Source organism: Schistocerca piceifrons, chromosome X (genome assembly GCF_021461385.2).
Source record: "Schistocerca piceifrons isolate TAMUIC-IGC-003096 chromosome X, iqSchPice1.1, whole genome shotgun sequence".
Lineage (NCBI taxonomy): Eukaryota > Metazoa > Arthropoda > Insecta > Orthoptera > Acrididae > Schistocerca > Schistocerca piceifrons.
Genome location: NC_060149.1, coordinates 627,902,340 through 627,917,855, shown reverse-complemented (window position 1 = coordinate 627,917,855; position 15,516 = coordinate 627,902,340). Strand labels below are relative to the sequence as shown.

At 43.0% G+C, this 15,516-nt stretch overlaps 1 protein-coding gene across 1 annotated transcript in view; it reads left to right on the top strand.

Annotated features, from left to right (window-relative positions):
• The window catches only part of LOC124722560, a 459,722-nt gene that overhangs the window by 44,674 nt on the left and 399,532 nt on the right, over window positions 1-15,516 (top strand). The gene's annotated exons all lie outside the window — the stretch shown is intronic.

Genomic DNA, 15,516 nt, shown 5'->3' with positions numbered 1-15,516 from the left:
GCAATTCGCTTGCTAAATAGTTCGCACAATGGTAAGTGTCACCGCACGCTGAAAGAAATTTGTGAGTGTGACGTGTAGCTTAGAATGCGATGTGCATCGGCCGAGAGGGAAGAGCCACTGACTGTAGAAGGACGGAGAGGACTAGCGTTATTGCCTGGTTCATTGCCACTGTGCTGTGATAACTCCCATGCAACGACTGGTGCATTTCCCGTCGTGCAGTTATGATTCATCGTCGGAAAGCAGCCTGTAGCTTCACTTCCCTAGGGTGCACGCGGCTCGTGTTAACGTTAATGGTCACGTACGGCGATTGTGCATGAGTGTACAGTTTGTTTCGTGAGAATGGGGGTCAGTGTCCTCTTTACACACCGCTTTCAGTGGCGCTCAGTTCAATAAGGTTTGAAGGTCATCGAGTTCCGTACCGCAGCTGTCAAAACGTACGTCAGTAATGAAATTTACGAGAGAAATTACTGGTAAGAATTCATGATTAATTATGTGAAGGTTCTCAACAGCCAGGAAGTTAGGGTACTCGGAAATTCCTAGTAGTGCTGAATTATGCCACTCATAATAATTCTCGGTATTCATTACGATGCAGAACCATTGACTTAGGATTGTGGTCCTATGAATCTTATCAAATTATCTGTGATCCACATCACCACTGATTATTCTTTATAGAGGTACAACATTAATTCAATGACCTTAAAGAAGTGTCCATTAGTCTTTTGAGCACTGACAACGATTTTTAGAACCAGGTTGGTCAATCTGCGGGTTCCGTGCTGGTTATGCGTCATGCACTGGATTTCAGATGGATGGTGTTTCATTAATGTGACAAATGTCCGCCTCCGTAGGTGAGCCACCAGCGTGGCTGACAGCCATGCGAGGGGCCAGTGTTTGATTCCCTGCAGAGTCGGAGATTTCCTCCGTTTGGGGACTGGGTGTTGTGTTTCCCTCATCATTTCAGCACCATCAACATGCAAGTCGACGAAGTGGCGTCAAATAAAAATACTTGCACCAGACGGCCAAAATATGTCATATAATCATGTGGATATGAAAATTTCCTTATAACCCAGTTGCACCACAACAATAATGCAACTGATACCCTTCTTGTACTGCAGTACAGTAAGGTGAGTTGACAGCGATTTATTGGAGTTAACATCAGTGCCATCGGCATAGGCTCTACTGTTATATCGTCTACGGGAGGAGGAGGAGGAGATTAGTGTTTAACGTCCCGTCGACAACGAGGTCATTAGAGACGGAGCGCAAGCTCGGGTGAGGGAAGGATGGGGAAGGAAATAGGCCGTGCCCTTTCAAAGGAACCATCCCGGCATTTGCCTGAAGCGATTTAGGGAAATCACAGAAAACCTGAATCAGGATGGCCGGAGACGGGATTGAACCGTCGTCCTCCCGAATGCGAGTTCAGTGTGCTAACCACTGCGCCACCTCGCTCAGTATGTCGTCTACGGTGCAACTACTTGCATAAATACGATTTACAGCGATTACTGCTTTACATAAACGATAAAAAGTAGTGGTCCTGCCTTGTGATTTCAAATCGATTTCATCCCAACCCAATGGAACAAATATCAAACACGGTCAACGTCTTTCATCTACATCTACATCTACATAGACACTCCACAATCCACCATACGGTGCGTGGCGAAGGGTACCCCGCACCATTACTAGTCATTTCCTTTCGTGTTCCACTCGCAAGCAGAGCTAGAGAAAAGCGACTATTTATATGAATCCGTAAGACCCCTAATTTCTCGTATCTTATCTTCATGGTCCTTACGAGCAATGTATGATGGAGGCAGTTAGCTTCAAATGCCGGTTCTCTAAATTTTCTCAATAGTGTTCCTCGAGAAGAACGTTGCCTTCTTTCCAGCGATTCCCATGTCGTTTCCGAAGCATGTCCGTAACACTTGCATGCTGTTCGAAACTTCAGTAAGAAATCTAGCACCCCGCCTCCGAGCTGCTTCGATTTCTTCCTTTAATCCGACCTGCTACGAATCCCCAACACTCGAGCAGTACTCAAGAATAGGTCACACTAGCATCGTAAATGTGGTCTCCTTAACAGATGAACCACACTTTACTAGAATTCTCCAAATAAACCGATCATTCGCCTTCCCTACCACAATCCCCACAGGTTCGTACCATTTCATATCGCCTTGCAACGTTACACCCAGATATTTTAAAGACGTGACTGTGTCAAGCGGGACCCTACTAATGCTGTATCCGAACATTACGGGTTTGCTTTCCCTACTCATCCGCATTCACTTACATTTTTTCTACATTTAGAACTAGCTGCCATTCATCACACCAATTAGAAATTTTGTCCAAGTCATCTTGTATCCTCCTACTGTTACCCAACTTCGACATCCTATACACCACAGCATCATCATCAAATAATCGCAGATTGCTATCCACCATGTGCATAGAAAATGATAACGGTCCTGTCACAGTTCCCTGGGGCACTGCTGACGATATCATTATCTCTGACGAATACTTTCCGTCGAGGACAACGTAATAGGTTCTATAACCTAAGAAGTCTTCAAGCCATTTACACATCTGTGAACCTGTTCCATAACCTCGTATCTTCTTTAACAGCGTGCAATGGGGTCCCATCTCAAACGCTCTCCGGAAATCTGGAAATATGAAATCTGGCTGTTGCCCTTCATCCATAGTTCGCAGTATATCATGTGAGAAAAGGGCAAGATGAGTTTCGCACGAGCGATGCTTTCTATAACCATGTAGGTTCGTGGACATAAGATCCCAGGTCTCAAGAAAATTAATTATATTTGAACTGAGAATGTGTTCAAGGATTCTGCAGCAGACCGATGTTACCGATACTGGTCTGTAATTTTGCGGGTCTTTTCTTTTCCCCTTCTTATATACAGGAGTCTCCTGCGCTTTTTTCCGGACGTGGGGACTGGGGGAGAAATTCGCGTTAAATGAAAGCTAGGTAAGGGGTCAATGCTGTGGAGTATTGGGATTCCAATCGGACCTGCTGAATTACTGAATTTGTTTTAAACTCTTTCAGTTGTTTGTCTACGTCAGGGATACTTGTTACTACGTCGTCCATACGATAGTCTGTTCGATTGTCAGACTGTATATTTGTATGATTCTTCTGCGTGAACGATTTCTTGAACGTGAAATTTAAAACTTCCGTTTTGGTATTCAAAAGTTCGGTTTTCCTTTTTCCTGTCTTAAACTGCCACACCAGGCTGCTCAACATCTGACTGGATGAAAGCCTTAGACCTATTTAGCGATTTTACATAGGACCAGAATTTCTCGGGTTCTCTGCCAGACCTCTTGCTAATATACTTTCATATAATTGCAAATAAACAGCAATGACATGGTGCCAAGTAACTACCAATCTGAGTTACCAACTAAACTCAGTGATACGCATAGAAACTGTCATTAAAGCATTGAACATACAGATCATCGGTTTTCTCAGCATTATAATAGTACAACACAGAACACATATTCACCTTGTAAGTCAACAGGAAACAATACACATTTTAATCAAGAACTTATTGTACGACGTACAGTAACACAGCACGACATGTTTTCAGTCTACACGTAATGACATACCTAACACATCGAGTCTATCATGTGGTTAAATAGAAGCTAAAGCTGTCCACAAGGTGGAAATATTCACCCTGGCTATACCTCTCGTCTGATTTGACCAACGACGTCACCATAACGGCAGACATAATATGCTCTTCGAAATTCAATATGCTTTAAACACCCGCCATAAGAAGAATTAAAATTCTTCACATGACATCACATCAGTTGGCTTCAGTAATTGACAACCAAACTGTCACCCTTCATCTTAACCTACACCTCGGGCTACGCTCAGACATCAGCCTATCACCATATCTTACATTCCCAATAATAATACAGAGATATTTAAATAGGTGTATTCAAACTGTATAATTTTCAATTTTGATGAGTGTTTGGCTCTCTGTTATGATGGTGTGGCTTTCAGGTGGCAGCACCATAATCATACAAAATCAACCACTCAGCAAAATTATTCGCATCAAATACCTCAACTATTTCATAACTTCGGATGTCGAGATGTCTCAACATTACCGAAAACGAGTTAATACTGAGCGGCTGAAATGGCGCTAAGTCAGTAGATTTCTATGTGGGAAAGAAGTGCTCCACCGTCTTTAGGGGAAAGTTAATGGGACCGTCATCACCCTCGTGACTCTACCCGTCTTAAAAAGTTAGGCGGGAACAATAAACCATGGACAAGCGATGTATGGAATGAAAATGGCTCAAATGGCTCTGAGCACTATGGGACTTAACATCTGTGGTCATCAGTCCCCTAAAACTTAGAACTACATAAACCTAACTAACCTAAGGACATCACACACATCCACACCCGAGGCAGGATTCGATCCTGCGACCGTAGCGGTCGCGCGGATCCAGACTGAAGTGCCTAGAGCCGCTCGCCCTCAGTGGCCGGCGGAATGAAAATGAAAATGTGGCACAGGTTCATTGACGTCACAAGGCTGAACCATAAAGAAAATGAATATATGAGAGAATGGATGGCAGAGAGACAACCGTGCCATAGTTACTACGTGCACATCATCAGAAACGAGAGAAATCCAAGGTATAAACCACTCTCCACGCGATTGAGAAGGAAGTCAACCGCGTGATCGTCGCAAGAAACAATTCGTGTCTGTTGACAAGACCGTCTGGTGGTATAAGCTAGCAAGAAAGTGTGTGCACCTACCTCTCCCACTTCTGATAAAGTTTCCGAAACTTCCCGGTCGCTGACGTTACTTTCGCACACAGTTAGTCACTTGCCCTTGGTTTCTCTCTCGGTTTGCTATTGTGGCTTTGTATTCCATTGACGATTCTTGGCTTCCGCGTTTTGGATTACTCCCGGTTTCTCCTGTACGATTTGCGTATTGTTTTCGCCATCGAGCACTTGGTCATTACGGGCACTCCATTTTCTCAGAAAGCGATGAGTGGCATTTCCGCACCTGACCTGGGTAGTAAGTTATTAAAATCACTTAGCCAAGTAATAAATGGCCCATCCTTTGTTAAGTCTTATATAGATCCACAAGAATTTCGTACAGATCCCGGTCCATTTCGTACATCGGTAGACGAACTTTCAAATCATGTTGACTGTAACACTTTTCCTCGTCAGTATTTGTCAGCAAGAAAGATTGTGGCCCCTGATCACAAGAATTTGCTCAAGTGACTGGGTTATACCAGCAGCCTTTTAGGTGTGTCTCACGGTTTGTGGGCGTGTGACACTGTTCAGTGTGATCCGTCAGCTGCATGGGTAGGCTAAGCTCAGCGACCTCTTGTTGTTGAGCACCTGGTGCCGGCACGGGGTTTCACCATGAAATGAGGTTCCTACATCCCATAAAATGTCCATTGATGTGTTACACATAAGATACGAAATTTGCGTAACAACAGAAGCCCTACGATTGGCTGTACCGTCTCCTTCTCTGGAGACTTCAGTCAGTGTTATCAGGAATCTCAAAAGGGACGAGGGCAGACGAAGTCAAAGCATCTGCAATTCTTAATTAGCAAAGCATCTTAATATAAAACAAAATTAATACAATAAATGAAAAATTCCAATAGCGTATGCCAAATCACACAAAAATTTTAACTTAAACTCAATATTAATACATTCTCTAAAGTCTTGGAATTCCCCGAACAGATATATCGCCAGTATAGACATCGATAACAAGGAATCACAATCGAGATTCTCGATCCTCGAGACCGATTAACTATATATATATATATATATATATATATATATATATATATATATATATATATATATATATACAGGGTGTTACAAAAAGGTACGGCCAAACTTTCAGGAAACATTCCTCACACACAAATAAAGAAAAGATGTTATGTGGAGATGTGACCGGAAACGCTTAATTTCCATAACGAGATTTTCACTCTGCAGCGGAGTGTGCGCTGATATGAAACTTCCTGGCAGATTAAAACTGTGTGCCCGACCGAGACTCGAACTCGGGACCTTTGCCTTTCGCGGGCAAGTGCTCTACCAACTGAGCTACCGAAGCACGACTCACGCCCGGTACTCACAGCTTTACTTCTGCCAGTACCTCGTCTCCTACCTTCCAAACTTTACAGAAGCTCTTCTGCGAACCTTGCAGAACTAGCACTCCTGAAAGAAAGGATATTGCTTAATTTCCATGTTAGAGCTCATTTTAGCTTCGTCATTCCAACGTGATCAAATTGTAAATTTTCACAATCAACATGTGTGGGCTGACGAGAATCCGCACGCAATTGTGCAATCACGTCATCAACACAGATTTTCTGTGAACGTTTGGGTAGGCATTGTTGGTGATGTCTTGATTGGGCCCCATGTTCTTCCACCTACGCTCAATGGAGCACGTTATCATGATTTCATACGGGATACTCTACCTGTGCTGCTAGAACATGTGTTTTTACAAGTACGACACAACATGTGGTTCATGCACGATGGAGCTCCTGCACATTTCAGTCGAAGTGTTCGTACGCTTCTCAACAACAGATTCGGTGACCGATGGATTGGTAGAGGCGGACCAGTTCCATGGCCTCCCACTCTCCTGACCTCAACCCTCTTGATTTTTATTTATGGGGGCATTTGAAAGCTCTTGTCTACGCAACTCCGGTACCAAATGTAGAGACTCCTCGTGCTCGTATTGTGGACGGCTGTGATACAATACGCCATTCTCCAGGGCTGCATCAGCGCATCGGGGATTCCATGCGACGGACGGTGGATGTATGTATCCTCGTTAACGGAGGACATTTTGAACATTTCCTGTAACAAAGTGTTTGAAGTCACGCTGGTTCGTTCTGTTGCTGTGTGTTTCCATTCCATGATTAATGTGATTTGAAGAGAAGTAATAAATGAGCTCTAACATGGAAAGCAAGCGTTTCCGGACACATGTCCACATAACATATTTTCTTTCTTTGTGTGTGAGGAATGTTTCCTGAAAGTTAGGCCGTACCTTTTTGTAACACCCTGTATAGTAACACCCTGTATATATATATATATATATATATATATATATATATCGCCCTTAATGCAAACTCAATTATATATATATATATATATATATATATATATATATATATATATATATATATATATATATATATAAAAATTGAGTTTGCATTAAGGGCGATATACTGAGCTTCTATCCAGTTGTTTACTACTTCGTATTTTAACAACTGTAAAAATAGATTTAAAATAAACTGTAGAAATCGTTTCACTATATTGCGTTCCAATTCCCTATTTATACTCGTGCACGTGTACAGTTTAGCTCTCACAATTTTTCCCAAAAATAAGAGCCCTTACAGAAACAGAAGATCGTATTTTGCAGTAGCACGTACGCGGCTGCTTGCTGTTAGGAACAACGGAGCCTGCACATCGATTTCCTCGAGCGTAACGTCTACAATTCGTCTCTTTCTCTATGGACCGGGAGAAATATGTGGTGCAACCCGGGCGGATTTCATCTGCGGGGAAAGTGCTGCGAGCAGATTCCATGAACGGCCGGAGTGGGGGCCGGCGACAGCTGGGGGGCTCTCTCCCCCTGATGAGATCCGGCCCTCCCCTCGCACACTCGCTGTCGTTCCCCCTCCGCTGCCGCAAAATGCAGCTCGGCCTTGTGCTCCAAGTCTGACGTCAGCTCGTCCCACAAATGCATATAGTTTAACGCACTCTAAAATAGCTTCCCTCTGTTGTGCTACTGCGCTGACACGGAATCACAGTGACATATTCTACTATTTAAAGATCCATATATACAGGGTGTCTTATTTATCTTGACTATATCTTCTGGTCCAGAAGCAAAATAAAAATATATCGAGCAAATGTTGTTTAGCTACTGGTGAGGCATTGACCTGCACGATTGTCTTTCTTGTAACTTTGTTCGTTGCGATGATGTGAACAACAGTATGTCATATTTAAATAGCAACTTATATTGTTTATTATAGGTAATCCACTGTCTCCCCTAAAGACCTACCCAGTGACATGTCACAGTCTACCTTTAACGTAAACATGACGTTATTTTAAAATGTATGAATAACGGGGAACGGTCGTCGTACCGAGGAGCGTCCATTTCTCAACCAGGAGGGCACACACACACACACACACACACACACACACACACACGCACAGGTGAGATAGACAAACAGTCAATCGGTAATAGGTACTGTGCTGGTTCATCGTGGTCCTCTAATTCTCTAACCACACAACAGTCCCACAAAAACCTGAAGTATTGTCATATTCCGTCAGTAGTTTAAAAAAAATGTAATGAGAAGTCAATCATACTGGATGTATCAGAAATATTTTTACAGGTACAGGTTACTCAGACGAAAACAAAATCTTTCTCGTTCTAATTTTTTTCTTATTTGCGTGAGCAGGCCGGCCGGTGTGGCCGAGCGGTTCTAGGCGATTCAGTCTGGTACCGCGCGACCGCTACGGTCGCAGGTTCGAATCCTGCCTCGGGCATGGATGTTGCGAACAATGTCCTGTAAGATGTATTGAGAGAAGATACGGTATTAATGGATAGTTACTAACCATTCCAACTCACACACTATGTGCTCAAAAGTATCCGGACACCTGGCTGAAAATGACTTACATGTTCCTGGTGCTCTCCATCGGTAATGCTGGAATTCAGTATGGTGTTGGCCCACCCTTAGCCTTGATAACAGCTTCCACTCTCGCAGGCATACGTACAATCAGGTGCTGGAAGGTTTCTTGGGGAATGGCAGCCCATTCTTCACGGAGTGCTGCACTGAGGAGAGGTATCGATGTGGGTCGGTGAGGCCTGGCACGAAGTCGGCGTTCCAAAACATCCTAAAGGTGTTCTGTAGGATTGAAGTCAGGACTCTGTGCAGGCCAGTCCATTACAGGGATATTTTTGTCGTGTAACCACTCCGCCACAGGCCGTGCGTTACGAACAGGTGCTCGATCTTGTTGAAAAGTACAACCGCCATCCCCGAATTGCTCTTCAACAGTGGGATGCATCAATGTAGGCCTGTGCTGTGATAGTGCCAGACAAAATAACAAGGGTTGCAAGCCCCCTTCAGGAAAAATACGACCACACCATAACACCACCGCCTCCGAATTTTATTGGGGCATTACACACGTTGGCAGATGATGTTCACCGGGCATTAGTCATACCCACACGCTGCCATCAGATCGCCACATTGTGTACCGTGATTCGTCACTCCACACAAAGTTTTTCCACTGTTCAATTGTCCAATGTTTACGCTCCTTACACCAAGCGTGGCGTTGTTTGGCATTTACCGGCGAAATGTGTGGCTTATGAGTAGCCGCACGACCATGAAATCCAATTTTCTCACCTCCCGCCTAACTGTCACAGTAGACCCTATTTTCAGTGGTTCCTCTTCAGCTGTCGGCGGTCTCTGTTAGTCAGCAGACGAGATCGGCCTGTACGCTTTTGTGCTGTACGTGTGCCTTCACGTTTCCACTTCACTGTCACATCGGAAACAGTGGACCTAGGGGTGTTTAGGAGTGTAGAAATCTCGCGTACAGACGTATGACACAAGTGACACCCAGGCGCCAGACCACGTACGAAGTTCGTGAATTCCGCGGAGCGTCCCATTCTGCTCTCTTACCATGTCTAATGACTATTGAGGTCGCTGATTTGGAGTACCTGGCAGTAAGCAGCAGCACAATACACCTAATATGAAAAACATTTTTGGAGTGTCCGGAAACTTTTGATTACATATCGTACATTCATCTTAAACTGGCAGCAGTGCCTGATGTGAGTAGTAGTATGAATATTTTCATCTACGCTAAAATGTATATTTTTGAAAATATAATATTCCATCACTTCCTAATGCTGACTCATATGTGAACAAGATTGAAGATAACATCAACGGACAGGCAGTGTATATAACAAACCGTTGGCAGAAGTTATCCTACGGTAATTTTAGGCGAATGGAACTGCACAAATGGGTGAAAATATGGACACCTGAGCTACCTCCATGTGCAATTATACGATGTATCACTTGCAATGGCGACGGGTTGTGTGATGAAGTCTATTTTTCGTAAAAATAGTTGTGGTAAATCTTATATTCAAACCTCTGTTCAGTCCCATGACACCTGAACGTTTCACTCTCTGTATTTCGCCATGTATTACTTAACGATCCAACAGGAACTGATATGGCATGACGGCCGATCGATGCAGCAATGGCCACTGCATTGGCACATGCTGTGCATTAGCAACAAACCAACATTTACAGCATTTGTTGATTGAGAAAAAAACGTTTTAGCAAAGCTAACTGGAATACACTCTTTGGAATTCTGAAATTATAACGCACAAATGCAGGAAACAGAAGGTTATCTACAACTTGTACAGAAACCAAACTCCTGTTATTTTAGCCTAAGGACAGTGGTTGAGAAGGGAATTAGACAGGTTTGTGGCATATCTCCCGTGTTATACAGTCTGTACAATCAGCAAGCAGCAAAGGAAACGAAGGGTAGTTCTGGAAACCGGAAAGGAATTAAAATTCAAGAAGAAGAAATAGAAACTTTGAGGCTTCCTGATGACATTCTCATTCTGTCAGAGACAACAAAGTACTCTGAAGAGCAGTTGAACGAATGGATATGGTCTTTAAAAGAGTTATTTTTTAGAACATTTCTCGTGGAGAAACAACGGTCAGGCTAAAAGTACTTTAAAGTGGATTAAAAACAGTCTCGGCCGCAACAAAACATTTATTTACAATGGTTACCGGTTTCAGTCAGAATTTGACTATCTTCAGACAATTTACACCATGATGGTAGGCAGTGGTGGTGAACGGAGCAGGTGTTATGACTTCACGAACGTCAAGTTCTCAAGCAGTTGTGAGGCACTCTTCAAAGTTATGACAAGTACAACCCCATAAGACAATAAATTTAGCTAAAATGGACATTTTTCCCTTGTTAAAACTAAGACCTCTTCCACGTGATCGAAACTGCGTTGTCTCACAAATTGCGTTTCAGAGATAGCAAAGAGATTGTAATACAAAACACGATGTGTGACATAATTCCTTTCCGTGCAATGTAATAGCCTGATGCTGGTAACATTGCATCATGTCAGTTTTATTTCATAACAAAAGTGACTAATGCAGATATTGTCTTGCTAGTTCAATTAAAATTATAGATGAAGCAGTCACATTAATGTGACCACCGCCCATGCTCGACGTCAACGTAATACGACCACTCACAGACAGCCGGTTGCAGCACTAGCAGTGGAGGGTATATAAAGCGTGTCGGAGAGACACGGAAAACAGTCCTGTCGTTGTCGTAATGTGGAAATGAAGCAGTTTATCCGATGTGCAAAAGGGCGGGATTATTGGCTTTCTGTCGCGTGGCGCCGTGGTACAGGATACCGTGTATGGCAAAATGATGCTATCCAAAACCGACTCCGAGGCAACTGTGATGATACAAGGGCCACAGATACCAGGGATGAACGACGGATGCGGAGATGTGTACGGACGAATAGGTGTGCAACCGTTGAGCAACTAACTGTTCACATGAACCAAGAGACTACCGACAGTGTCCCCTCAACGACCGTTCAGCGAAAACTGCTGAGTATGGGCCTCCGCAGCGGGAACGCGGTTCATGCACCCATGCCGACTGCTGATGATCGGCGACGTAGGCTGGATTTAGCACGCCAGTACCGCAACTGGACCTCCACTGAGTTGCGGGCATGTTTGTCAAAGACGCCATCCGTGGGTCATAAGTCATGAAAGCCGCCATACCATAGTCAATGCCTAAAAGTATGGCTGGAAAGGGAAAGATTCGTATTTAATGATTATTGTGCAACATATACACTATAATTAGAAACCCTTGAAAGCCAAATTTCTGTGGTGGGGTTAAATGTTGAGCTTAAGCAATAGCGTTGCACTTCACCACAGCCGAAGACTCCTTGTTTAATATGTCTATACCAGTCGTTAGATCCGCTGAGCTTTCGCAGAATTCGAGTGAAGTTCGGCTAATGGGGTTTGGCACCATAGGGGCACAGTTTCCTTATCGCTGCTTCAACAAAGTTCTCCTGAACTCCAAACAAATATAGGGATAAAATTTTCTCAGTTTTCTTGCCGCGTTGGGTTTAAGTGTCACTTTAAACATGTTACGTTGTCATTGCCAGGAGCTGAATGTTGTAACTAACTCCGCGGTCGTATTTAACAATCGACCGAAATATGTTGCGGTGGTTTCATCCAAAGATCAAGGAACGAACACTAAAGTAGGCGGCGACATTGACACAGCCTTAGATAATACGAATAATGAGCTTGCGTCTACAGAATAAATAACAAAGTTCACAACTAAAGAGTATTCAGTATATCCTGCTTTGTTCTGGACAGTATGATCAATTTATATGCAGGGGTAAAAATGATATCGTGCCATTTCAGTTTTCTTACTCATTTAAGCGCTTCAGTCTTCCTCTCAGAATGAAGCCGCGCAGCAGTTACAGCATTCCACCACATCGGGAGGCCAGGAATAAACTAACGACCAGACCAAATAGAGGACGTTTTTTACAACGATACGAAAATAGTCGTTATTGGTCAGAGGAAGAAGCATTGATAGACCAGAGAGCAGCAGCACATAAAGCAGTCGTCAGGCAAGTAAGTCCGAAGCGGTCTGTTGTTTTGCTAACGCTGTCTACCTGGGCGAATTTTAGCGGGGGTGATATCCTGATCGGGGCCTGCTTTCCTCGTTTTGTGGAAAACAAAATTATCGAAAGTGTTTACCACAATACGCTGGTTCAAGAGGTATATAGGCATGAACAATATGGGAATACAGGAAAACGATATTTGGAACAGGTAACTTTCAAATTAAAATCTGAGGTTGTCGTAGATTTCCATGATAGAATTAAACTCAGTAAAAATAAATCATGGACACAAGAGTGAAATCAGTGTCAAAGTAGGAGAGCGAACGAATACTGGACAAGGATATAGTCTTTTGCTTGAGCCTTTGTCCCGCAGTTTCGGCACTGTTACAATCGTATTTGGCATCGCTAATTCGAAGGGGTGGCCGGATACCCTTCCTGCCGCCACCCCGTATCCACCTGGGACAGAATCAGTGTGCCCCAGCTGTCTACGTCTAGTGTAAATCGTGGGATACTGCTAACATGTTTCAAATGTCTGCAAGACGTGTAACTGAGGCGGGACATGGGGACCAGCCCGATATTCACCTAGTGGGATGTGGAAAACCGCCTAAAAAGCCACATCCAGGCAGGCCGGCACACAGGCCCTCGTCGTTAATCCGCTGGGCGAAATCGATCCGGGGCCGGTGCGCCTACCCGAGCCGAGTAAGCAGCGCATTAGCGCTCTCGGCTAACCTGGCGGGTCACTGGACAAGGATATAGACCAGAAGAAAACAAGTTCCAACGAAATAACGTGGTTCTTGGCTGTCAATGACGAAAAGAAGAAGAGGAAGAAATAATGGTTCACCTGGCTCTGAGCACTATTGGACTTAACATCTGAGGTCATCAGTCCCCTAGAACTTAGAATTACTTAAACCTAACTAACCTAAGGACATCACACACATCCATGCCCGAGGCAGGATTCGAACCTGCGACCGTAACAGTCACGCGGTTCTAGACTGAAGCGCCCAGAACCGCTCGGCCACACCGGCCGGCGAAGAAATAATAATAATACTAATAATAATAAGTATAAGAAATTACAATGTTGGTACCAGTTTCGCAAAGAGAAGAGCGCGTGTGCAATGTCCGCGGTACACCGGAAGTCAAGCCCCGTTGCACAGCGGCGAGCGACGCAGCCTACAATGGAGAGGACGCCGACGTAGCATGACACACGTGTCGCAATGACTAAGCTACCGCTGCTCACACAATGACTTACACCTACTCCACACACCGAATATTCTACGGAACTCTACGCACATCCTTCAGTTTCTCTCTTTTTTACAGTCAGACAGAGTAGTGTTTTACAGTCACGTTAAATGGGAACTCTTTCATCAAAACAGCATAGTCAGTCACACTTCGCAGACTGCTCCCCTGTTTGCATTGTGTCATCAACAGTGGTCTCTTGTCTCAGTAATCGTCGTTGTTGAAATCTCAACCTCACTTAACAATGCTATTTGTTTACACGCGCTACATATGTAATTTTGTTTTACAAATACGGATACTTAATGTTGCTTTAAAAGGAGTCCCGGATCTTTACGGTCGAAATTATACAGCTGGCAGAGATATCACGAACAGAATACTTTCAGATAAAGAATTAATGGTCGAAAATGAACGTTTAAGTTTTTTGTTGAAATAATCGACAATCAGTTGCACAAAAGATATTTTATCCATTTACCAGTTTCAGGCTGTACAGAAAAGCATACCACAAATAAGTTGAAGTTAGATAAAAATATTAAAATTTAAGAACTAAAAGTTTAAAAACTAAAAGTTTAAAAACTTAAAGTTAAAAAATTGCACATGCTTCTAACTATCGCATTGTTTGCGAGCATCAAACGTAAGATGCACGTAGCAAATTGCTGTGGTCCTATAAAATACACGAACAATATGTAATACAATAATGACTCCATTATCGCAAAACGAGATAGTAGATGCTTACATGTGGTTAATTCACCATTACAAAAACGGTATAAGGAAACTAAACACCAAATGCAGACATTATTCCAGAACAGAAGCTAATCAGCTAATAACATGCTTATCTTGGGATTGGTCTCATGGCGGAGTAAAGGTACGATAAAATAATAAAGACCATAAGACTTCGAACAAAATGTACGTGCGCATAAGCAAGATAATAAGCAATATATAAAGGCCTAATGTTGAATAACATAAGTTAATATAAAAGACCAACGGCGCTATGGATGGGAAGTTTGGGAACTAATATCCGAAACAAGTGTAGCGAGGTCAGTAGCGCCGTAGCATATTTGTACGAATCACATGTAAGCCTTTACGAGTTCATTATGCATTGATTTATTCATTATTATATTACATTTTCTTCGTTCATTTTCCAGGACCACAGCAACATGTTGCATACATCTTACTTTTGACGTTCGCAATTAGTGCGATAGTTATAAGTAACTACCACCATTTTATCTTTAAATTTTTAAACTTTTAGTTCTTATATTTTAATATTCTTATCTAACTTCTATTTATTTGTGGTATATTTTCTGTACAGCCTTCTGAAGAAGGACACTACATACCTGAAACCGGTAAGGGAATAAAATTTCTTTTGTGCAACTGGTTGCTGATTATTTCAACAAATAGAAATACTGTTGCTGATGATGGACGAAATACCAAATGTAGTCTATTTGCTGACATAACTAACTTGCAACTTGTATCAAAACTTAAGCTCTTAGCACTTGTTCAAAGTGAGGATCGACAGTATCAGTGCACGCATTAAAATGTAAAACGTTGACATAAATGAAAAGTGGCTAAAACCATTTGATCCCTTCGCTAGTGCGCGTTGTTTATGATACTGCACCACCACTACTCACCATATTTTATTAATGGAAGTGTACGTTTCACAGGTCCTTATCGATGCAGCCTC